This window comes from Oncorhynchus keta, chromosome 2, assembly GCF_023373465.1.
Source record: "Oncorhynchus keta strain PuntledgeMale-10-30-2019 chromosome 2, Oket_V2, whole genome shotgun sequence".
NCBI lineage: Eukaryota > Metazoa > Chordata > Actinopteri > Salmoniformes > Salmonidae > Oncorhynchus > Oncorhynchus keta.
Genome location: NC_068422.1, coordinates 21384732 through 21411138, shown reverse-complemented (window position 1 = coordinate 21411138; position 26407 = coordinate 21384732). Strand labels below are relative to the sequence as shown.

At 41.5% G+C, this 26407-nt stretch overlaps 1 protein-coding gene across 2 annotated transcripts in view; it reads left to right on the top strand.

The window, feature by feature from the left end:
- Positions 1-464: 464 nt before the first annotated feature.
- c1qtnf1 (C1q and TNF related 1) overlaps positions 465-26407 on the top strand; it is a 37640-nt gene continuing 11697 nt past the window's right edge. Inside the window, exon 1 of one of the 2 annotated variants that reach the window (XM_035792571.2) lies at positions 465-695. The gene's annotated coding sequence lies outside the window, so the exon portion shown is untranslated. The remainder of the gene's footprint in view (positions 696-26407) is intronic. The other variant, XM_035792577.2, reaches the window with a different exon arrangement.

The window sequence follows — 26407 nt, the reverse complement described above, 5'->3', positions numbered from 1 at the left end:
TACTGTTGATTAATACAGTAAATTACTGATAAAATTACAATAACGGCTAACACCGTCGGTTAAAGTTGGATTACCTAAACATGCACTTTACATCTGTCAAACAATTGAACTACAACAGATGATTCTTAACAAAACGCTGGGAGAACAATTTGTTTAATTTGTCCAGACAAACTGTTAAATCTTGTTTCAGCTACTTTACCCCCCCCTTTCTCTTTCTCTTTCTCTCTGTCCTCTGGGTCCCTTCATTGCTCTCTCCTTATCTCTGTGTGTCTCTTTTCTCTCTCTCCCCGCTCTCCCCTCTAGTCCCCTCAAGTTGCTCTCTCTCTCCTTGTATCTGCCCTTTCTCTCTCGTTTTGTTGTTATTTTTCTTTCATCCCTGTAGGTCACAATCTGTGCTCCTCCCTTTATTTCTCCAACCCTCCCTCTCTTCCTCCCTCCCTCTCTCCACTCCACTTGTTTTGAAGACCTAGTCTCTCTGCAGACAGCAGGCAGCAGTGTTCAGTGTTAGGGGGAGAGTTGGAGGAGGATGACACTCACACACTGACTGACTGCAGGGATCTGAGGAAGACTAACCTGGAGAAAACCAGGACAAAATAAGGTTGACGGTGTGATAAACGTGGGCTAAACCAGGCTAAGTCAAAGAAGCAAGCAGGATCTTTTCCATATAGCCTTGTGGATCCAAAATCATAGAAGCAGTAAGTGTTGTCATATTATCTAGAATGCTCATTTTGTTGAATTAAATCTAAATGTCAGAAATAACCTGTAGATATCTATTAAACTTGAAAAAACACATTCTTCTTAGATCCAGTTTCTATAGTCACTGCCACTGGTCTTTGCCACTATTCCTTATGAAATGTGTTAACAAAGCCTGTCCAAACAGACACACACACAGCTTCTGTGGAGTTGTGACAAACCGTTCCCAGATGTTGTACTAAAATGCCCTTTACCCCAGAATACAGGAATACATCTCTCTGAGGCTTTACAGCGGCTGCAGGGTCAGTGGTAAGAGTTAACCACTCTAACACTCAGCAAAGTGTTTTCACTAAGCAAAGTGTTGAATTTTTTGTTTGGAAAGCAAAAACTGTCACCATGAACTGAGTAAGTACTGTAGTGGTGTCATCTGGCCTATATTCAATTCTGGGACTGAATGCATTTGAGATAAATCATGAATGATTTCAGCACCTCACTGAACTGTGCTAGCTGACAGCAAGTGGCTGACACGTTTTAAACTTTTATCTTCTGTTATCGTTGGATACTTGTCGATCATTTCTGTGTTTGTTTTGTTCTGAGATGACTGCATGGTTTTTGCCTCACCCTGTCTCCCGTGACAGTGTAGTCAGATATGTAAATACTTGAATTGGCCCCAAATAACATCCTATTTATATTGTAGTGCAGGCCCTGGTCAAAAGTAGTGCACTATAGGGAATAGGGTGCCATTTGGGACTCAATCCTTGTGTCTCTGTTTGACAGTAACAATGGTGATAGTATAAAGACTGAGATATAATCAGAGAGCAGAAGTAGAGCTGGTTGGAGAGGGATAGGCATCTGGGTGTCCCGAAGAGGCAAAGTGAAATGAATGTGGGACAGGAATTCTTTGGGCATACCATCACAAAGCCTGTAGGCTGCAGCTGAATTAACTGCTTCTGCACTGGTCATGTCCTGCCTTGAGAGAGAGGGAGTGTCAGAGAATACAGGAAGCAATGTCTAAACATCATACCTTACATAACAAAACACAATAATGTTCTTCTACAGTAGTTCCCTAACCAAAAATATTGCTGCCGTCAAAAGGCACTGCACTTGTTCAATCCTTGTCCGCATACTCTCCACCGTTTTTGTAATTTTATCAGTAACCTACTGTATTAGTCAACAGTACGATACTGTATAAACTAAATTACTGTAGAATGCACAGTAAAATACTGCACATTTGTTTTACAGCACACTACAACCTTTCTGTAATTTCAACGGCAGTACACAGTAGAATGCACTGTAAAATACTGTAAATGTGTTTTACAGTATTCATTATGGTACATTGTGGGGAAATGTTGTGGGCGGGGAAAGTCTCTGGCTCATGAACATATTTTAAGGCGAGCCTTGTAAGAGGCTATATTAGTTGCACCCATGAGTAAAAATGCTGTACCCACACACAATATGGTAATATAGTGCACTTTAGTCATTTTACACACTTTGTTCTGATACTCTATCATCTATTGGCTAATTGCTGCTAGTAATTTACTGAAATTTAGAATACAGTAGCATACTATGAGAGACCATTTTTTTTCAACACTAGTGGGTGCATGGTATTACATTTGAATAATTTAGCAGATGCTCTTATCTAGAGTGACTTACAGTTAGTGCATTCATCGTACGATAGTTAGGTGGGACAAGCACGTCACGGCATAGTAACTACACGTTCCTCAATACAGTAACTATCAGCAAAGTCAGAGCTAGCAAGGGGGGTCAAGTGTTGGTTCAGGATTATTTTTATTTTTGAAATACCAATGGGGGGTGTCAAGGTGAGGTGGAGGATTATTTAAGATACTCTTTGAAGGGGTAGGGTTTCATGTGCTTTGGGAAGATATTGACTCATTAACACATTTTAAGGCTTGCCTTGTAAGTGGCTGTATTTGTTGCATCTGTTACTGCGTGGCCTGTACCAATTTAAGTGATATGTGGTAGTAGTTCCCTAAATATATTGTGTACAAGAAATAGGTCTCTAGTGATGGAGAAACAAAGCTTCCTTAACAGTTGAGGCTTTCCAGCCAATTGTGTCAAAAATAGGTTAATTACTTGAGGCATTGATCAACACAGTGTACACTAGTGGCACCTGCTGGTCATTAGAATTTAGAATAGTCAAATTATAAGAGATAATGTCACACATGTTGTAGCGCATGGGCAGTGTAGCCTCCGTCTTCCACGGAAACCAATGCCAAACCAATCAGGTGGTTGTTCGACGAAACAAAGCTTTGAACGTCATTGATCACTGCTACGAAATAAATTAAGCGATTCCGACGCATACCTCAGAGCGGCGGTATCAAATGTAACATCACTGTAGTGGTAGTGGGTGTTAAAACTTTTAATGCTTCACAATTTATGTCCATTTAATCTGTTTTGCACTGTAATCACAACCAGTTTGGAAGCATTTGATTAGGCCTCTAGTATTCAATAATAGTATGTAATATGCAAATGCCTACAGCCAACCTGCTTCCTCTGATCCCTTGTAATTACAGTAAAATACTGTAAAAAAAAATTCTTACAGTTTAACAGTCCCTTTCACTGTATTGCACTGTGTTTCATTGCTCTGACATCAAGTTCCCATGAATAGCTCAGTATTGTATTGGCACTATCAGTATATATCATAAGCTATCTTGTTGTAATTGCAATTATTTTGAAGACCAATGTATTGTTAACTACAACAACATTTTCAGTACTGGTTACAGAAGCTTTTTACTTGCTATGACTGATATGTGTTTTCTTTATCAACCTTGGTTGAATGCACTGACTGTAAATTGATAAGTACAAGAGTGTCCGCTAAATGGCCAAACATTTAATGTAAATGATAAGTCAATCAAAGACCATAGACTTTCTGAAAGAGGTGTTTTGAGGGGTCTTGAAGTTTATATGGAATTGGATAGGGAGCCAGTGAAGTTTGATGAGGTTCAGGGTCGGACTTAGTGATTTAGAGGCCGCAGGCAGAGGCCAGGAAAAAGGTATTGCCTTTTAATGAACCAAACCAATCATTTAAAAAAGTAGGATACCTTCGCACATTCATCCAGAAACAATTTCAGCATCTGAACAGTGCACTGTGCACCGCAACTCTCGTTCAATTCGGAAGTATTTTACAGCAATGCATGTCTGTATACTCTACCAGTGAGTACAGGTCTGTATACTCTACCAGTGAGTACAGGTCTGTATACTCTACCAGTGAGTACAGGTCTGTATACTCTACCAGTGAGTACAGGTCTGTATACTCTACCAGTGAGTACAGGTATGTATACTCTACCAGTGAGTACAGCAGGTCTGTATACTCTACCAGTGAGTACAGGTCTGTATACTCTACCAGTGAGTACAGGTCTGTATACTCTACCAGTGAGTACAGGTCTGTATACTCTACCAGTGAGTACAGGTCTGTATACTTTACCAGTGAGTCCAGGTCTGTATACTCTACCAGTGAGTACAGGTCTGTATGCTCTACCAGTGAGTACAGGTCTGTATACTGTAGCAGTGAGTACAGGTCTGTATAATCTATCAGTGAGTACAGGTCTGTATACTGTAGCAGTGAGTACAGGTCTGTATACTTTACCAGTGAGTACAGGTCTGTATAATCTATCAGTGAGGAGAGGTCTGTATACTGTAGCAGTGAGTACAGGTCTGTATACTTTACCAGTGAGTACAGGTCTGTATACTCTACCAGTGAGTCCAGGTCTGTAGACTTTACCAGTGAGTCCAGGTGTAGCGGTGTTCGACTGTTGAAAGAAGAGAGTCGGACCGAAATGCAGCGTGTTGGTTACTCATGACTTTAATGAAAGAATCGTGGTACATGAAATAACTGAAAGACGAAAACAACAAACGGAACGTGAAACTAATTACAGCCAATCTGGTGACTACAACACAGAGACAGGTACAAACACCCACGAAATACAAAGCGAAACTCAGGCTGCCTAAATACGGTTCCCAATCAGAGACAACGAAGATCACCTGACTGATTGAGAATTGCCTCAGGCAGCCAAGCCTATACAACACCCCTAATCAGCCGCGATCCCAAATAATACCCACCCCAATACGAAAAACAACATATAAACCCATGTCACACCCTGGCCTACCCAACCATATAACAAAAACACAAAATACCATGACCAAGGCGTGACAGAACCCCCCTAAGGTGCGGACTCCCGGACGCACCTCAAGAGCATAGGGAGGGTCCGGGTGGGCGTCTGTCCATGGTGGCGGTTCTGGCTCGGGACGTGGACCCCACTCCATTAATGTCCTTGTTCCTCCCCTTCGCGTCCTGGGATAATCCACCTTCTCCGCCGACCATGGCCTAATAGTCCTCACCCAGATCCCCACATAACTGAGGGGCAGCTCGGGACAGAGGGGCCGCTCGGGACAGAGGGGCCGCTCGGGACAGAGGGGCCGCTCGGGACAGAAGCAGCCCGGGACTGAGGGGAAGCCCGGTACTGAGGGGAAGCCCGGTACTGAGGGGAAGCCCGGTACTGAGAGGAAGCCCAGTACTGAGAGGAATCCCAGTACTGAGAGGAAGCCCAGTACTGAGAGGAAGCTCAGGCAGGTAGTAGGCTCCGGTAAATCCTGGCTGGCTGGCGGAACTGGAAGATTCAGGTTGACGGGCAGATCTGGAAGATTCAGGTTGACGGGCAGATCTGGAAGAGACTGGTTGTCGGGCAGATCTGGAAGAGACTGGTTGTCTGGCAGATCTGGAAGAGACTGGTTGTCTGGCAGATCTGGAAGAGACTGGTTGTCTGGCAGATCTGGAAGAGACTGGTTGTCTGGCAGATCTGGAAGAGACTGGTTGTCTGGCAGATCTGGAAGAGACTGGTTGTCTGGCAGATCTGGAAGAGACTGGTTGTCTGGCGGCGCTGGGCTGACTGGCGGCACTGGCGGCGCTGGGCAGACTGGCGGTACTGGCGGCGCTGGGCAGACTGGCGGTACTGGCGGCGCTGGGCAGACTGGCGGTACTGGCAGCGCTGGGCAGACTGGCGGTACTGGCGGCGCTGGGCAGACTGGGAGCACTGGCGGCGCTGGGCAGACTGGGAGCACTAGCGGCGCTGGGCAGACTGGCGGCGCTGGGCTGACTGGCGGCACTGGCGGTGCTGGGCAGACTGGGAGCTCTGGCGGTGCTGGGCAGACTGGGAGCTCTGGCGGTGCTGGGCAGACTGGGAGCTCTGGCGGCACTGGGCAGACTGGGAGCTCTGGCGGCGCTGGGCAGACGGGAGACTCCGGCAGCGCAGGAGAGGAGAAAGGCTCTGGCTGCGCTAAACAGGCGGGAGACTCCGACAGCGCAGGAGAGGAGAAAAGCGCTGGCTGCGCTGAACAGGCGAGGCGCACTGGAGGCTTGGTGCGTGGTGCTGGAACTGGTGGTACTGGATCGAGGACACGCACAGGAAGCCTGGTGCGGGGAGCTGCTACCGGAGGACTGGTGTGTGGAGGTGGCTCTGGATAGACCGGACCGTGCAGGCGCACTGGAGCTCTTGAGCACCGAGCCTGCCCAAGCTTACCTGGCTCGATGCCCACTTTAGCCCGGCCAATAGGAAGGGCTGGTATGTGCCGCACCTGGCTCTGCACCCGCACTGGAAACACCGTGCGCTCCATAGCATAACACGGTGCCTGCCCGGTCTCTCTAGCCCAACGGTGAGCACAGGGAGTTTGCGCAGGTCTCCTACCTGGCATAACTATTCTCCCTTCTAGCCCCCCCCCCCCAATAATTTTTTTGGGCTGCTTTTCAGGTTTCCTTGTCAACCGTGTTCCCTCGTATCGTCGGCTCCCATCTCCGGCTGCCTCTGCTCTCCTTAGTGCCTCCACCTGTTCCCATGGGAGGCGATCTCTTCCGGCCAATATCTCCTCCCAATTGTAACAACCTTTACCATCCAACACATCTTCCCATGTCCATACTCCGAATAATTCGTCCTCCTTTTTCTGCTCCAGCTGTCTACGTCGTTGCCAGTTTACACGCTGCTCGGTCCGTGAGAGGTGGGTGTTTCTGTAACAGCGTTCGTCTGTTGAAAGAAGAGAGTCGGACCGAAATGCAGCGTGTTGGTTACTCATGACTTTAATGAAAGAATCGCGGTACATGAAATAACTGAAAGACGAAAACAACAAACGGAACGTGAAACTAATTACAGCCTATCTGGTGACTACAACACAGAGACAGGTACAAACACCCACGAAATACAAAGCGAAACTCAGGCTGCCTAAATACGGTTCCCAATCAGAGACAACGAAGATCACCTGACTGATTGAGAATCGCCTCAGGCAGCCAAGCCTATACAACACCCCTAATCAGCCGCGATCCCAAATAATACAAACCCCAATACGAAACACAACATATAAACCCATGTCACACCCTGGCCTACCCAACCATATAACAAAAACACAAAATACCATGACCAAGGCGTGACACCAGGTCTGTATACTTTACCAGTGAGTACAGGTCTGTATGCTCTACCAGTGAGTACAGGTCTGTATGCTCTACCAGTGAGTACAGGTCTGTATGCTCTACCAGTGAGTACAGGTCTGTATGCTCTACCAGTGAGTACAGGTCTGTATGCTCTACCAGTGAGTACAGGTCTGTATACTCTACCAGTGAGTACAGGTCTGTATACTCTACCAGTGAGTACAGGTCTGTAAACAATACCAGTGAGTACAGGTCTGTATAATCTACCAGTGAGTACTCACTGGTAGATTATACAGACCTGTACTCACTGGTATAGTTTACAGACCTGTACTCACTGTACTCTTCTGTATACTCTACCAGTGAGTACAGTTCTATATACTCTACCAGTGAGTACAGGTCTGTATAATCGATCAGTGAGTACAGGTCTGTATACTCTACCAGTGAGTACAGTTCTATATACTCTACCAGTGAGTACAGGTCTGTATACTCTGCCAGTGAGTACATGTCTATTTCCATGTTGTTGTTTTTTCAGCCTTCACTATATCATTAATATGCTTGCATCCCAAATGGCACCCTATTTCCTATTTAGTGCACTACTTTTAACCAATGCACATAGGGGTCAGGTGGGCCCTTGTCAAAGTAAGCCACTATATAGGGAATAGGATGCCATTTGGAATGTAACCTAGGTGTTTTGTTTAATTGGTCTTCTATCATGCTACAGGTGAAAATTCACCTGGCATGTTATCATTACTGTGTGTGTGTGTGTGTGTGTGTGTGTGTGTGTGTGTGTGCAAAGATGGGCAGTATTTCTGTTACATGTATTTGAAATACTTATTTCAATTGCTTTTGAGTATTCCGTCATTTGTATTTCACTAGCTTGCAGTGAAATACAAAATACAATCCAATGTATTTTGTAACAAGATATTTTTGAGACCTGTAATTTGTATTTTACTTGTTTGTTGTAAATTACAAAATATTGTTCTATACCATTTGTTTTTACAGGGGTTGTATTTTTGTGGCCGACTTTCACCCTGCATTGGTGTCAGATGTCTCATGACACTATGGTATGATAGGAGTGTCTGCTAAATTATGAAAGTGTTAATATAAAAATGAATGCTCGCAAAGCAAGCTGGGTATTATTATAATGAACACCCAGTGTGCTTTGCAATTGTTCATTTTTTACAATTACATTTTGTTCAAAAAGCAGACACTCTTAAAGTCAGTGAATTCAACTAAGGTAGTTAAAAACCACATATCACAGTCATAGCAAGTACAATTGTATTTATGTGTGTCACGATGTTCGTAATAATGGTCGGACCAAGACGCAGCGATATGAGTTCTACATATTTATTAGACAGTGAAACTTAGAAAAAACAAAACAATAAAGAATAAACGAAACGTGACTAACAATGCAGTGCTAACAGGCAACTAAACATAAACAATATCCCATAACCCACAGGTGGAAAAAATGCTACTTAATAAGTATAATCCCCAATTAGAGACAACGATACCAAGCTGCCTCTAATTTCGAATCCTACCAAAACCCCAACATAGAAAAAACAACCTAGAACCCAACATAGAAAATATGAACTAGACTAACACCCCTAGTTACGCCCAGACCTACTCTACCATAGAAAGTAAAGGCTTTCTATGGTCAGGACGTGACACTTTGTTACTGAAAATGTTGTTGTAGTGAAGGTGTGTAATTGCAAATGTAAATACAAATATTTGGGTAGCACTTTATAATAACTCCACGTAATAAATCATTTATAATGGATCAGTAAGTAGTTTGTTCATCATTTATTAGTAAGTACACCCACATTTGTAAATGTTAGTAACCTAGTTATTCACACATGTATAAACAACTTTTAAAGTATTTATAATGATTCATAAGATTATTTATAAGATGTTTAATATGGATCCTAAGTATTTTTGCTTGGCCTCGTCTAAAGTGTGGACTTTTTAAAATTGTATAAATACTTTATAAATGTTTTGAGGGAGCAGTTGTTACGATTTTCTTCCTGGGAAGGAGAAGCGGACCAAAATGCAGCGTGGTTATGGTTGAACATCTTTAATAAAGATGATAACATGAACAATATACATATACAAAACAAGAAAATGTGGAAAAACCGAAACAGTCCTAACTGGTGCAAAACACAGAGACAGGAAACAAATCACCCACCAAATACCCAAAGAATATGGCTGCCTAAATATGGTTCCCAATCAGAGACAACGATAAACACCTGCCTCTGATTGAGAACCACTCTAGGCAACCATAGACATACCTAGAATACTACACTGAACACAACCCCATCAATCTACAAAACCCCTAGATAAGACAAACACATAATCACCCATGTCACACCCTGGCCTAACCAAAATAATAAAGAAAACACAGAATACTAAGGCGAGACAGCAGTGTAATTTCTCACAATAGATGGACATGCCATTGCTAGACATTCCAGCAGTACCCGATGCTCCTTAACTCTTAAGTTGACAGTCCCCAAAATCAGACAATAGAATTCCTTTAAAAATGATTTATGTGTTTATATGACTTATTTAATTGATTTCCCACCATTTTATAAATCAGAAGACAGCCATCCAATCAATCAGCCAGATTTATTTATAAAGCCCTTCTTACATCAGCTGATGTCACAAAGTGCTGTACAGAAACCCAGCCTAAAACCCCAAACAGCAAGCAATGCAGGTGTAGAACAGTGGCTAGGAAAAATTCCCTGGAAAGGCCAGAACCTAGGAAGAAACCTAGAGAGGAACCAGGCTATGAGGGGTGGCCAGTCCTCTTCCGGCTGTGCAGGGTGGAGATTATAACAGTGCAAGGCCAAGATGTTCAAATGTTCATAGATGACCAGCAGGGTCAGATAATAATAATCACAGTGGTTGTAGAGGGTGCAACAGGTCAGCACCTCAGGAGTAAATGTCAGTTGGCTTTTCATAGTTGATCATTCAGAGTATCTCTACCGCACCTGCTGTCTCTAGAGAGTTTAAAACAGCAGGTCTGGAACAAGGTAGCAAGTCTGGTGAACAGGTCAGGGTTCCATAGCCACTGGCAGAACAGTTGAAACTGGAGCAGCAGCACGAGCAGCACGAGCAGGTGAACTGGGAACAGCAAGGAGTCATCAGGCCAGTTAGTCCTGAGTCATGGTCCTGTAAAATTGTTAGATATTAGATGTTAGATGTTAGATATTACTTTTTAGATTTTACTGCTCTGTCGGAGCTAGAAACACAAGCATTTCGCTACACCCACAATAACATCTGCTAAACACGTGTATGTGACCAATACAATTTGATTTGATTTGTAAAACGAGATGGTGCGTGGGTAAAGGCCAGGAGCACATGCTTTGGCCCACACTGGCAAGCTTTTAAGCAATTGAGGAATCATTGTGTAAAACAAATTAAAAAGGCTAAATCTGATTATTATGTAACCGCTCTTCCATATTGTAATGGAAACCCAGCTAAATTATGGGAAACTGTCAAATTCCTGAAGGGTTCTACTTCTTCCTCTCTACAACAACAAATGAATTCAGACACTGGCCTCATTATTGAAAAAAAATGCCTGGTGCCCTTCCGGCAATTTTAAAGTATTGATTGGGGATTAATTTGTGGAGGAAAATAACATTTTTTTCTGGGTGATTTGTGCTTACCATGACTGTTTTCGTCTGTCTGTCTGTCTGTCTGTCTGTCTGTCTGTCTGTCAAAAGTTTGTACACACCTACTCATTCAAGGGTTTTTCTTATTTTATTTTTTACAATTTTCTACATTGTAGAATAATAGTGAAGACATCAACATTATGAAATAACACATGGAATCATGTAGTAACCAAAAAAGTGTTAAACAAATCAAAATATATTTTAGAAGTAAAGTAGCCACCCTTTGCCTTGATGACAGCACTGCACACTCTTGGGGTAGTTACTTTTTTCAATTAACAGGCGTGCCTTGTTAAAAGTACATTTGTGGAATATCTTTCCTTCTTAATGCGTTTGAGCCAATCAGTTGTATTGTGACAATGTAGGGAGGATATACAGAAGATAGTCCTATTTCGTTAACCTCTCTGGGATATGTGGGACGCTCATTAACCTCTCTGGGATATGTGGGACGCTCGCCAAAAGCCAGGGAAAATGCAGAGTGCCAAATTCAGAGGACCAAAACAAAAAGCAGGAAGAGCCAAAAATAATTTACTATAAAAATCAAACTTTCATTAAATCACACATGCAAGACAGCAAATTAAAGCTACACTTGTTGTGAATCCAGCCAACATGTCACATTTCAAAAAGGCTTTTCCGTGAAAGCAAACGATGCTATCATCTGAGGACAGCACCTCTGTAAACAAAGAGAGAAACCATATTTCAACCCTGCAGGCGTGACACAAAACGCAGAAATAAAAATATAATTCATACCTTACCTTTGACGAGCTTCTTTTGTTGGCACTCCAATATGTGTTATAAACATCACAAAAGGTCCTTTTGTTCGATTAATTCTGTCAAAATATTTCCAAAATGTCCATTTATTTGGCGCGTTTGATCCAGAAAAACACCGGTTCCAACTTGAGCAACGTGACTACAATATCTCAAAAGTTTACCTGTAAACTTTGCCAAAACATTTCTAACTACTTTTGTAACACAACTTCAGGTATCTTTTTACGTAAATAATTGATAACATTTAAGACGGAATGATCTGTGTTCAATATAGGAGGAAAACAAACTGTGGCATGCTTTCTGGTTCAAGATGGCCGTACTTCTTCATTACACAAAGGAATAACCTCAACCAATTTGTAAAGACTGTTGACATCCAGTGGAAGCAATATGAACTGCAAGAAGGTCCCTTAGAAATCTGGATTCCCAATGAAAACTCATTGAAAAGAGTGACCTCAAAAAAATAAAATCTGAATGGTTTGTCCTCGGGGTTTTGTCTGCTAAATAAGTTATGTTATACTCACAGACATGATTCAAACAGTTTTAGAAACTTCAGAGTGTTTTCTATTCAAATCTAATAATATGCATATCTTCTGGGGATGAGTAGCAGGCAGTTTAATTTGGGCATGCATTTCATCCGGACGTGAAAATACTGCCACCTGTGACCAAGAAGTTAAAGAAAAAGTCCATATTATGGCAAGAACAGCTCAAATAAGCAAAGAAACAACAGTCCATCATTACTTTAAGACATGAAGTAATGACAACAAGCAACACCCAAACATGACGGAGAGTAAGACAGGGGAACCTATCTCAAAACGACAACGTGACTCTTCTACTGTCACAGACGATTTAATCTTTCCACATTTTTGTTAGAAATGATATTGGTCACTCAAAACATTTGTAAAGTATAAGTATCCCAAACTTTAGATGACGCCCCCCAAAAGTAATTAACTACTGTTTAATAAATGTGTAAATCCATTAATAAATGGATTAATAAAAAATAAACAAACCATTCACTAATCCGTTATAAATCCTTTATTACATTGAGCTATTATAAAGTGCTACCAATACCTGTATGTATCTGTATTTTCTAAACACAACTGTATAAAAGTATGTTATATTTTAGTTTGATACATTTATCATTATAATATCTTATATAAGTAACAAGATAAATGTTTATGTATCTGTAGTCCATCTTTACACACACACACACACACACACACACACACACACACACACACACACACACACACACACACACACACACACACACACACACACACACACACACACACACACACACACACACACACACACAGCCAGTGCAAGAGTTCCCTGGAGATATGGGAAGCAATAACACTATGGGTTATGCAACACAGTTTACAGTAAGGTCAGGACTGTGGTTGGAGATTTACTATTTTTCTCATGTTCCCTAAACTTGCTGGTCCAAAGCTTATGTCTGTGTGTGTGTATGCATGTGTGTGTGTATGTATGTACAGTGTGTGTGTGTGTGTGTGCGTGCGTGCATATATACAGTGTTTGTGCATACATACAGCATGTGTGTGTGTCTGCCACTGTAGTGTAAACATCTCTGGAGGGGATCCGGAGGAAAGAGGGGGGATGGTTAGGAAGATATCGGAAGTTGGATTGTAAACATGATAGGGGCTTGAAGAGGAACACCAACTCAAACACAAAATGAGGAATCGTCCTTTGTTCAAAATCATGGCTGTCTTATGAGAGAACTCGGAAAGTGCATACTTTAGTGTTTGAACACTGGTTTTGTTAGACATCAGCTTTGAATATTACAGATCTATATTGCTAACATGATTTAGGAGAGGCATAAAGTGATGTCTGGTTTGCTGTAAATAGTCACTCACAACCACTGTTTCCAATAAACAACAATGAGTTACATGGTCAAGTAAAAGTATACAGGGCCAATTCTGGAGCCAAGTGTGTGTTGTCTTGATGATTATGTAAAGAGTGGTTAGTGGTGATTCATGTATGTTTACACAAGAGTAAGATGGGATAAAATAGTTTTGGACTATTTTAGCCCATCTTACTGTTGTGTAAACACACATAAATCACCAATAACCACTCTTTACATAATCATCAAGACAACACAACACACACTTAGCTCCAGAATGTTTGGTCATAGATGACAAAACAAGACAACCATTCCAAAAATGAACAGATATTCCTGTGAGCTGAATGAAATGTGAGTCTTTGTTGTTTGAGCATTGGGCAATTCCATCCCTCTTTTTCTTCAAAGTCAACCTCTGCGTCCCAAATTGCACCCGCTTCCCTATATAGTGCATTACTTTTGTCCAGGGCCCATAGGGCTCTGGTCAAAAGTAGTGCACCGTGAAGGGAATAGGATGCCATTTGGGACATAGACTCTGTCTCTATTGATTGCCCCGTCCTACTCCTTCCGGATTAGAGGGAGGGGAGAACTAATCAGAGTGCAGAGGGTAGACCTGTCTGCGTCCCAAATGGCACCCTATTCCCTATATAGTGTACTACTTTTAACCAGAGGGAATAGGGTGCCATTTTAGACAGAGCCACTGCTCTGAACAAACAGAGGTTATAGTGTTAGAGGTCAGGGGTCATAGACTGAACAAATCAGATTAGCTAGGCGATTAGTTTCAGCTGTGGTCACAATGCCTTTGAACAATAGGCATCATGTCCATAGGCGCACGAGGGCACATGCCCCCTTAGATCTTTCCTGTTAAAAAAAGTCAGATGTTGAATGAATTACTAAACTAAATTATTATTTTTATAATTTATAAAGATTTGTCATCTGTATTTTGCAAAGGGGGCACACTGACAGGATCAGGCAAAGTGTACCCCCTCCCCATTCTCCCAGTAAGTGGTTCCTTCTAAGGTGCACCATGGAGCAAAGATATGCTAGGCAGCGTGCTAGATAATCTAATGCATGCAGACAGTGTCGTCAGGGGAGGGGAGAGTGTCAAGTGACACACACATTCTTTGATTTGATTTTAGCTGCCAGTGATGGGCAGGACTCGCAGGAGGTGTGTTTGTAAATTAATTTGATCAATTTATGTAGCATATAGAGCTCGCCAGCTTGTTGTCCTAAAGAAACGGAAGAGAGTTACCTCTGGTTCGTTCAGGAAAAACAATGGGCAAAGAATAGGGTTTTGCGATAAATGCCGAAAATAAGGTCTGAGGTTAACAGGCTTAGGATATCTTATACGTTTTGCTCTATGAGATAATATCAGTCAGTTAACATGACATTTATGAAATACGAATCATTTTATGTGCTTTGTGCTTTTTTGTATTACAGAAATGCTTCAAAATTCACAAAAGGTTACATTCGAGGGTGAAGATTATCTCACTAAACGTATAAGATCTCCTAAGCCTGTGTTTACCACAGACCTAATGGTGGAGATAGTGCCTACAAAAAGACACCATTACTATTTATCTCTATTGATTCCTTCTTGATGAATAAATAAAACCAAAACGTTTGTTGTTTCACTGTAATACTAGCCACATAGCAATTTTATGAAGTTGACTTTAGCTAGCTAGAGAGGTTCCCAAACTCCCAACCTCACACTGTAACAAATTGTTGTAGATTTACAGCATTTTATTTTACAGATAGCTACTGTAATTATATAATTATATATTACAGTACAGTACTGTAAAGTGCAATGCATTATGCGGGCTCAATGGCATTCCACTACACTAATTCTAGAAATACAGCAGTCAGGTGTACCAGTAATATGTTGTAAATTTGTGTTACATTAAAGGTCCTGTAAATCTACAGTAATTTACTGACTTCTGTGCTGCCTAAAGGCTACTGTGCTACCAGTTAGAGTATCTTGTTTAACTATCTTCGCTGGCATGCATGCTTGCAAGGTTGCTAGACTTTAGAAAATACCTAAATGTCTTTAATTATGGGGTTATGTTGCTATATACCAGTGTGGCAGTTGTAATACACTCTTCTAAGGTGTAAAAGTTCTTACAGAATCAATGTACATAATTCATTCAAATGACAATTGAACATGTAAAGATAAATGCTTAGATAACCTATGTAGAAAATTATACATATTTTTTACATAGAATTAGGCATAATGAATAATGGCTTTAGATTGCAGGAAAAAGGGGTTTGAAAAATGCTTCCGGACCATCCCCCCTCCATCCTCACATACCTCGTGCCCCCTCTAAAATCATAGGTGCATGATGCCGCTGCTTTGATGCCGCTTGCTGGTGCATCTCCAGATGCACCAGCAAGATTATTGTGCTCTTGAGGAGATCCAGTCTCACACCCATGCATGAACACACACACACACACAAACTGATTATACTTTTGATATCTTCTGTCTTGTTTCATTCGCTGGTGTCTTTTCTTTCTTCTTCCATCCTTTGTTAACAACGTAGCTACTGTTTATCCATTCTTTGTCTCCATTCTTAGACCTGTACCTTATCAGACCGTGTATAAACCTTCTCGGCCAGTACAAAGTCCCTTCTATTTGTGTTGATTGTCTGTTCTCTGGTTGCATCCCAAATGGCACCCTATTCCCTTTTAAGTACACTTATTTTAACCAGGGCCCATAGCGGTTAAAAGTAGTTCACCATATAGGGAATAGAGCACCATTTGGGACGCAACCGCTGTCTGATTTACTACCACAGTGGTTCACAGATATTTTGTTCAATGGTTAATTGGTAGTAGTGTTCTGTCTGGCCTGTTGACTTCAAAAGCACACCTCTACTTACTGTATGTGTATGTGTATGTTTACGTATGTGTGTGTGTGGGTGGGTACGTGTGTTTGTGAGTCTGTGCCACATATTTGTGTGTGTTGATGTGGTTGTGTGTGATGCTATGTTTTCTAAAGAGGTTGCTTTAAAAGCTGACCGCATGGCTTCGTTTTGGAAAACCATTTCAACCACATCGCATCACAGGAAACCAAATCAAACCCTGAAACAGTGACCCACAGCTTAAAAGCGGCTGTGATGCTAGCAATTACCTTGTTACGGAGAGAGGAGAGTGTGTTTGTGTGTGCGTGCATGCATATGTGTGTGTGTGTGTTGTAATTCCAGACTTTAGAGTGATACAATCTCCTAATTGGATAAGAAAAACAATCAAGCCCTACCATTACACTGAAAGGTAATGCTCTACCCTGTATTTCACTGAATGGATCACAGGCAATTGACCACTTCCTTTGATAATGGACGGCAGTCTCTCAGTCCCAAATGGCACTCTATTGCATTTATAGAGCACTATTTTTGACCAGGGGCCATTACTGTACATAGGGAATAGGGTGCCATTTGGTACTCACGCTCTGGTAAAACGCAGTGAAACTTTCTGTCAAATTGCAGAGGAAGTCATTATTTGATTGAGGATAAAAAGGATCAGTGGCCATTTAAGTGAGTGGCTGTTTTAAAGTGGATTTTTAAGGTTAGGGTTATGTCCTCTCGTCATTATATTTGTAGATGCACGCAGTCTAAATATCATATTGCATTGTATTACAACTTATTCTATGACGCTGCAATATTTCTTCTTATGACTTCATCAAATATACACTGAGTGTACAAAACATTAAGAACACCTTCCTAATATTGAGTTGTATCCACCTTGCCCTCGGGACAGCCTCAATTCGTTGGGGCGTGGACTCTACAAGGTGTCGAAGCATTACACAGGGATGCTGGCCCATGTTGACTCTACAAGGTGTCGAAGCATTACACAGGGATGCTGGCCCTTGTTGACTCTACAAGGTGTCGAAGCATTACACAGGGATGCTGGCCCTTGTTGACTCTACAAGGTGTCGAAGCATTACACAGGGATGCTGGCCCATGTTGACTCTACAAGGTGTCGAAGCATTACACAGGGATGCTGGCCCATGTTTACTCTACAAGGTGTCAATGCATTACACAGGGATGCTGGCCCATGTTGACTCTACAAGGTGTCAAAGCATTACACAGGGATGCTGGCCCTTGTTGACTCTACAAGGTGTCGAAGCATTACACAGGGATGCTGGCCCTTGTTGACTCTACAAGGTGTCGAAGCATTACACAGGGATGCTGGCCCATGTTGACTCCAATGTTTCCCACAGTTGTCAAGTTGGCTGGATGTCATTTGGGTGGTACCGGTTCCGGTTCTTGACTCAAACCGGTGCGCCTGGCACCCCCTGAATGGCACACATACCCAATCCCTGTCTCAAGGCTTAAAAAACCTTCTTTAACCTGTCTCCTCCCCTTCATCTACATTGATTGAAGTAGATTTAAGTGACATCAATAAGGGATCATAGCTTTCACCTGGATTCACCAGGTCAGTCTATTTCATGGAAAGAGCAGGCATTCTTAATGTTTTGTACACTCAGTGTATGTCTATATTCAATGTCAAAACAGCAGCAGACAAATATACACATACTGTGAGAAACAAATACAATGCCAGGAGCCATAATACAATGCCAGGAGCCATAATACAATGCCAGGAGCCATAATACAATGCCAGGAGCCATAAAAAGTGCCATAAAAATATGCCAACGGTTCAAGTCAATCACGACCAAAACTTCCCGCCACCTGAACCGTTTCTTCCCCCGTGCCATGGCTCTCACCAACCGGCCACCTGGTCCACAATGATCCTCTCATCCATGGACTACTTGTTAAAACTTTTTGAATACAGATCTGAGAAAGAAACTACAAAGGACGTGACTTGAATAGAGCATGAATAGAGCACACACGTCTTATAATAAATATGTCAATCTATCTGACAGTAGATTTATCAGAGAAAGATGCGAAGCATGATAATCTTTGGCTATATTAATTTATTACAATCATCATCATATCAATTCCAACTTGAACTGACATGCAGCCAAGACACTAAAATTGTAAGCTACCTCAATAAGAAACAATATTGTTGCGTTGATCACATCAGAAGATATCCTCCTTGCAAATCTCCAAAATACAACAGCCACAGGACAACTTTGTTTGGACGTTTTAAAAGGACCATTCGCCGAAACTGAAGTGATATAGCTAGCTAACGACCTCCTTTTTCACGTGGAAGAAAAGCGGTGGACAGAGTCTGGCTAGCTAGCTGGGGTTTTCTACAAGGAATCTGCCTCCTAAAAAAAGCTTCTCCCAAGTGGGTGTGACACCTACTCCCGTTGCCTGCTGCACTGCTGCTTGGATTCCACCTGGCGATCGGTTCACCGTCTGGCCTGTCTCCCCCTGTCTGGTACAGGTACCCCCGCCACACTCCCTCCTCTCTCCTGAGCTTTTGCTCGCCTCCAGCACTCACGCACTTACACACACACTGCAGACTTTGGTCAAAGATTTAAATAAAAGTAACAAATAATTAAAGAGCAGCAGTAAAATAACAATATTGAGTATATATATACAGGGGTTACCAGTACAGAGTTAATGTGCGGGGACACTGGTTAGCCGAGGTAATTGAGGTAATATGTACATGTAGGTAGAGTTATTAAAGTGACTATGCATAGATAATAACAGAGAGTAGCAGCAGTGTAAAGAGAGGGGGGGGGCAATATGCAAATAGTCTGGGTAGCCATTTGATTAGATGTTCAGGAGCCTTATGGCTTGGGGGTAGAAGTTATTTAGAAGCCTCTTGGACCTAGACTTGGCGCTCTGGTACCGCTTGCCGTGCGGTAGCAGAGACAACAGTCTATGACTAGAGAGGCTGGATGGCAGGAAGCTTGGCCCCAGTGATGTATTGGGCCGTACACATTATCCTCTGTAGTGCCTTGCAGTCGGAGGCCGAGCAGTTTCCATACCAGGCAGTGATGCAACCAGTCAGGATGCTCTCGATGGTGCAGCTGTAGAACCTTCTGAGGATCTGAGGACCCATCACACATTTCTTCAGTCTCCTGAGGGGGAATAGATTTTGTTGTACCCTCTTCATGACTGTCTTGGTGTGTTTGGACCATGTTAGGTTGTTGGTGATGAGGACACCAAGAAACTTGAAGCTCTCAACCTGCTTTCCTGTAGTCCACGATCATCTCCTTTGTCTTGATCACATTTAGGGAGAGGTTGTTGTCCTGGTACCACACAGCCCCATCTCTGACCTTCTCCCTATAGGCTGTATCATCATTGTCGGTGATCAGGCCTACACTGTTGTGTCATCGGCAAACTTAATGATGGTGTTGGAGTCGTGCCTGGCCGTGCAGTCATGAGTGAACAGGGAGTAAAGAAGGGGACTGAGCACGCACCCCTAAGGGGCCCCCGAGTTGAGGATCAGCGTGGCAGGTATCCTGACTACCTGGGGGTGGCCCGTCAAGAAGTCCAGGATCCAGTTGCAGAGGGAGGTGTTTAGTCCCAGGGTCCTTAGCTTAGTTGCAGAGGGAGGTGTTTGTCCCAGGGTTCCTTTTGCTTAGTGATGAGCTTTCTGTGGATCTGGGGGCACTATGGTGTTTCTGGGAAAATGGTGTTGATTTGAGCTGTAATCAATGAATAGCATTCTCACATAGGTGTTCCTTTTGTATTACCAAGTGTGAAAGGGCCGTGTCAGCGCATGTGAAATAGAATCCGTCTGGCCTTGCGGCCTTGTGATGTGCATTATCTGTGGATCTGTTGGGTCTAGGGTTTCTGGGAAAATGGTGTTGATTTGAGCCATGACCAGCCTTTCAAAGCACATCTGTGGCTAGCAGACGTGTAATCCATGGTTTCTGGTTGGGGTATGTACGTACAATCACTGTGGTGATGATGTCATCGATGCACTTATTGATGAAGCCAGTGACTGATGTGGTGTACTCCTCAATGTCATTGGAAGAATCCCGGAACATATTCCTGTCTTATAGGTCTCTTTTTGTGGAGTGTTGTGGTGTCTCTCTTGTCGTGATGTGTGTTTTGTCCTATATTTTTAATCCCAGCCCCCGTCCCCGCAGGAGGCCTTTTGCCTTTTGGTAGGCAGTCATAGGAATTTGTTCTTAACTGACTTGCCTAGTTAAATAAACACAAATATATATCTGTAATAATAACGATCATATTTGATGTACACAATACATTTTTATCTGAACATTCTGTAAATTTCCATTCTCCTGAACAGGTCCCAGGTGTACAAAATCAAGTCAAACCAATAAGCCAATGATATTGGAAATTTAATCAAAGCCTATCGGATAACTTGTTTTTAACTAGGACAGAGGAATTTATAACTTAATTTTTCCGACATTACATAGGTACAGCAAATCCCCTTAGTATGGGACACTTTTAAATGTGCCTTTAGAGGCCATGCAATTTAGTATTCATCTCTAAAACAAAAGCAATGTAGGTCAAAGGAGTCCATACTAACAAAGGAAACAGGTCTAACAGAACAGATGGAGAGCAATAAAAACTGTACCATAGAGGCTCAGAATAGGTTAGAGGAAAAATAAAAAAAATGTAATATATTATAATATTAAAGCAAACTGGATGGAATATGGGGAAAAATGCACCAAATTATTTTTTAATCTTCAACATAGAAATGCTACCAAAACTAATTTATTGAAACTTGTTACAAGCGATGAAGTTACCCATGATTCACCAAATTATATTTTGAAAGAGGAAGCAAAGTACTTTAAGCATATGTTTTCATTTCATTCTCCTCCATCTCCTCTAAATGAAGCTAATTATATAGATTTGTTTCAATTGATAATCTAAAATTAACAGCCATACATAAAGACTCATGTGAAGGTGAAATTACAGAGGAGGAATTTATCAACGCAATTAAAGCCTTTAAGTCTGGGAAAACTCAAGGGCTGGATGGCATACCAGTTGAGGTATACCAAAAGTTTTTTGATATACTCAGAGGACCGTTATTAGCATGTTATAACAGCTTCTATGTAAATGGTAGATTATCAGACACTCAACAAGAAGGTATGAATTAATTATTACTGAAACAGGATACAAGTGGGAAAAAAAAATTGGAGGCCCGTTACACTTCAGTGTCGTGATGCAGAAATTCCTGCAAAATGTATATTGTTGGACATTATTCATTCTAACCAGACAGGTTTTTTACATGGAGGATACGTTGGAGATAATATAAGTCAAAAACTGGAAACAATAGAACACTGAAAAATCTGGGAAACCAGGACTGCTATTTATTGCTGACTTTGAAAAGGCTTTTTAGTACGACTGGAGTTTATATAGAAATGCCTGGAACATTTCAATTTAGGAGAATCTCTTCTAAAATGGGTTAAAATTATGTATAACAACCCTAGGTGTAAAATACTAAATGATGGCTACTTCTCAGAAAGTTTTAAACTAGTAAAACAAGGTTGTCCACTATCGGCATATCTATTTATTATGGCCATCAAAATGTTAGCTGTTAAAATCAGATCCAACAGTAATATCAAGCGATTAGAAATATAGGACTTAAAAACAAAGATGTCATTGTACGCTGATGATTCATGTTTTCTTTTAAATCCACAACTTGGATCCCTCCATATATGGATCTAGATCATTTTTCTAACCTCTCTGGATTACAACCAAATTAATATAGTATCAAATGTACTATTTTACGTATTGGATCACAAAAAAATAGACATTTTACATTACCGTGTAGTTTCCCAATTAAATGGTCTGATGGTGATGTGGATATACTTGGTATACATCTCACTCCAATACATTTTAATAGAAAGTTGGCAAAAATAGATCTTGCCACCATGAAAAGGTTAAATACCTTTCTGTCTGTGGAAAAATCACCCTGATTAACTCTTTAGTAATATCCCAGTTTACCTATTTGCTTATATGCTCTTTTAGTTTTTTAACCCTCCTATTATGTTGCGGGTCAATTTGACCCATTTCCACTTTTGAGTTGTCTAAAATACTAGTTAACCTCTCCCTTTTCTTCATGAAATTAAATGACTTTTCCTAATTTATGGTCATGAACCTAACTTCAAAAGGTGGACACACTGATGTGTTGTGGAATATCTGTGTAGATTTTGTATACGAACATGATGTTGTGGGTCATTTTGACCAGGAGGCTTTCATGTGTATAGATATTTGCGCAGGTTCAAAATAAACAAGTGTTTATTGCAGCATTTTGTTTTGAATGGTTCTGGTTGTGCTTTTATAATTATGTTTGCGTGAAAAGGAGCTTTCCCAAGCTTCATCTCAACATGAGAGCAGCAGATCTCTGATGGATGCAGTGGATACAGGTGTTGACAAGAAATGGAAAAGATGCCAGCTCTGCCCTCCTCGACGAGACAATAAAACCAGCACCACTTGTGTAGAATGCAATAAATACATCTGCAGAAAGCACACACGTACATTGTGTTCAACATGTGGAGGGAAAGACTGAGTGTTACTCTTACTGGGAAATACAAAAGAATGCCTAGTTGGGGAAACAGAAAATGCTTGTTCGTGAGAAAGGAAATATGTTTAACAAATAACAAAATTAAAAGGGCATATTTATATAATGAATATGAATTTGGGGGGCAGAAATGATTAAATATTAAAGCATTAGACTTCTCACTAAAGGCTTCAGTCATACAAAAGTTATACTTAAATCGGAACTGGTTCTCTAGCAAATTAGTAAGAATATCTCACCCTATATTCAAGAAAGGCCCTTTTCCCTTCGGCATCATTTTGATTAAATAAAAGAAAATGTACGCCAACCACGCTGCACCTTGGTCCTCTCCTTTCAACAGCCGTGACAACCAGAAAAGACAGAACAAGTAATACAACAAATATTGTGGTTAAACTCAAATATACTAATTTTATGATAGAATGTTTAAAAAAGGTATCATCTTTGTAAATTATATCATAAATAGGACTGGTGGAGTTATGTCACACATGCAGACAACAAAAACATGGAAATGTCTGCAATATCCAAAATTACAGCCAACTAATTGCAGCATTACCGCAAAAATGGAAGAGGAAAGTGGAAAGGGGAAAAAGTAAGGAACTTGTCTGTCGACAGTGCATTAAAGACCATAATTGGTTAAAGACAATTGTGATAAATAAAAAAGTTTACCAGTTTCATTTAAGGACCAAAACATTTGACAGCCGTGCCATATAGATTGCAAAATAGTTGGGAAGAGATTTTTGACGGGCCGATTCCATGGCACATGGTTTATGAACTGATACGCAAAATGACGCCGGATTCAAAACTTTGAATTTTTCTATTTAAATGATTATACAAAATTAATGCAACCAATAAACTTATTTATGTGGGGGATACAATCTTCCCAGCTCTGCAGATTTAGCTGCAAATAGGCAGAATCATTAGATCATTTGTTTTGGTACTGTCCATTTGTAGCTTGTTTTTGATCACAGGTCCAGGAAAGCCTGAAGAATTGCAATATTTACCTGGAGCTAACCTTGCAGATAGCACTACTGGGTGAGCTCAAAAGTCATAGTCAATCGATCAATAATATAATAATACTTTTAGCAAAAACTTTTGTTTTGAATTTACAATCTGTAGAAACAATGAGAATAGAAAGGTTCAGAACTTTTGTGAAATATCACAAGTTGAAAAATATATGGCAAATAGAAATTCAATATGGATGGTGTTAAGAGATAGATGGGAGGGGTTGAATGGAGCTGAAGGTTGGGACTAATAACTAATAACAACAAGATAACTAATGTAAAACATACTGTACCGTAAAACGTATATAAGTTAAGAACATTTGTGAAAGAACACAGTTTGAAAGCGATGGCAAATAGAATGTATGTATGTATGTATGTATGTATGTATGTATGTATGTATGTATGTATGTATGTATGTATGTATGTATGTATGTATGTATGTATGTATGTATGTATGTATGTATGTATGTATGTCAAGATGGCGCCGAAGAACATGGCTGACTTTTTACATTCTCCCAACCAATTGTGATATTTTGTTGTTTTTTTGCATTTTGTGTAACTTATTTTTTAACTTATTGTGTACATAATGTTGCCGCTACTGTCTCTTATGACCAAAAATAACATCTGGACATCAGAACAGTGATTACTGCGGACTGGAAGAAACTTTTTCCTTTAACGAGTCTGACGAGAAGGATATCCTGCTTTCACTGGAACAGGCCCAGATCCACGCCTTTTGCGTGAAGAAAAGACACAGGAAAAGTGGCCGCAGATCGGGCAGCCTTCTGAGAATCCGTAGGCGAGCAGGTAAACTCCCACTGCCATCCATTCTTCTTGCTAACGTGCAATCATTGGAAAATAAAATGTATGACCTACGATTAAGATTATCCTACCAATGGGACATCATAAACTGTAACATCTTATGTTTCACCGAGACGTGGCTGAACGACGACACGGACAATATAGAGGTAGCGGGATTTTCCATGTACCGGCAGAACAGAGACGCTACCTCTGGTAAGACCAGGGGTGGGTGTGTGTGTCTATTTGTCAATAACAGCTGGTGTGCGATGTCTAATATTAAAGAAGTTTCAATGTATTTTTCGCCTAAGGTAGAGTAGATTATGACAAGCTGTAGACCACACTATCTACCAAGAGAGTTCTCATCCAAATTATTTGTAGCCATCTATTTAACACCACAGAATGAAGCTGGCACTAAAACCCCTCTCAACCAACTCTGTAAGGCCATAAGCAAAGAAGAAAATGCTCACCCAGAAGCAGCCCTCCTAGTGGCCGGGGACTTTAATGCAGGCAAACTTAATTCAGTTTTACCAGAGAAAAAATAAATCCTAGACCACCTTTACTCCACACAAAGAGATGCATACAAAGCTCTCCCCCGCCCCCTGTTTGGCAAATCTGACCATAATTCTATCCTTCTGATTATATATAGCAAATTCTCCAGTTTTATTTAGTCTTCCCAACTCTGGCATGATAACAATAATTTAAACAGGTTAAGAATCACAGATGGAATCCCAGGACACGTTCTCAAAGCATGCACAGGCCAGCTGGCAGATGTCTTCCGAGACATTTTCAATCTCTCCTTGTCCCAGTCTGTAATCCCAACACGTTTCAAGCTAACCACTATTGTCCCTGTTCCCAAGAGCTCCAAGGTAACTTGCTTAAATGACTATCGCCCTGTAGCACTCACTTCTGTAATTATGAAGTGCTTTGAAAAGCTGATCATGGCACACATCTACACCATCATCCCAGACACCCTAGACTCACTCCAATTCACATACCGCTCCAACAGATCCACAGAATACTCAATTTCAATTGCACTTCACACTGCCCTCTCCTTCCTGGACAAGACTGGAAATAACTATGTGAGAATGCTGTTCATAGACTACAACTCAGCGTTCAACACCATAGTCCCCTCCAAGCTCACCACCAAGCTAGGGCCCCTGGGATTGAGCCCCTCCCTCTGCATCTGGATCCTGGACTTCCTGACGGGCCAGCCACAGGTGGTAAGGGTAGGCAATAACACCTCCCCCACGCTGGCCCTCAGCACAGGGGCCCCTCAGGGGTGTGTACTTAGTCCCCTTCTGTACTCCCTGTTCACCCATGACTGTGTGGCTTTGCATGACTCCAACACCATCAAGTTTTCTGATGATACGACATTGGTATGCCTGATCACCAACTGTGATGAGTCAGTCTACAGGGAGAAGGTCAGAGACTTAGCCGTATGGTACCAGGACAACAACCTCCCTCTCAACATCAGTAAGACCAAGGAGCTGATTGTGGACTATTGGAGAAAGAGGGGAGTGAACACCCCATCCATATTGACGGGGCTTTTGTGGAGTAGGTCTAGAGTTTCAAGTTCCTTGGCGTCTATATCACTAAGGACTTAACATGGTCCACCAACACCCACACAGTTGTGAAGAGGACATGGGAGGGCCTCTTCCCCCTCAGGAGGCTGAAAAGATTTGGCATGGGCCTTCAGATCCTCAAAAAGTTATACAGCTTCACCATCAAGAGCATTTTAACTTGATGCATCTCCGCAATTGCACCGCCCTTGACTGCAAAGCACTACAAACAG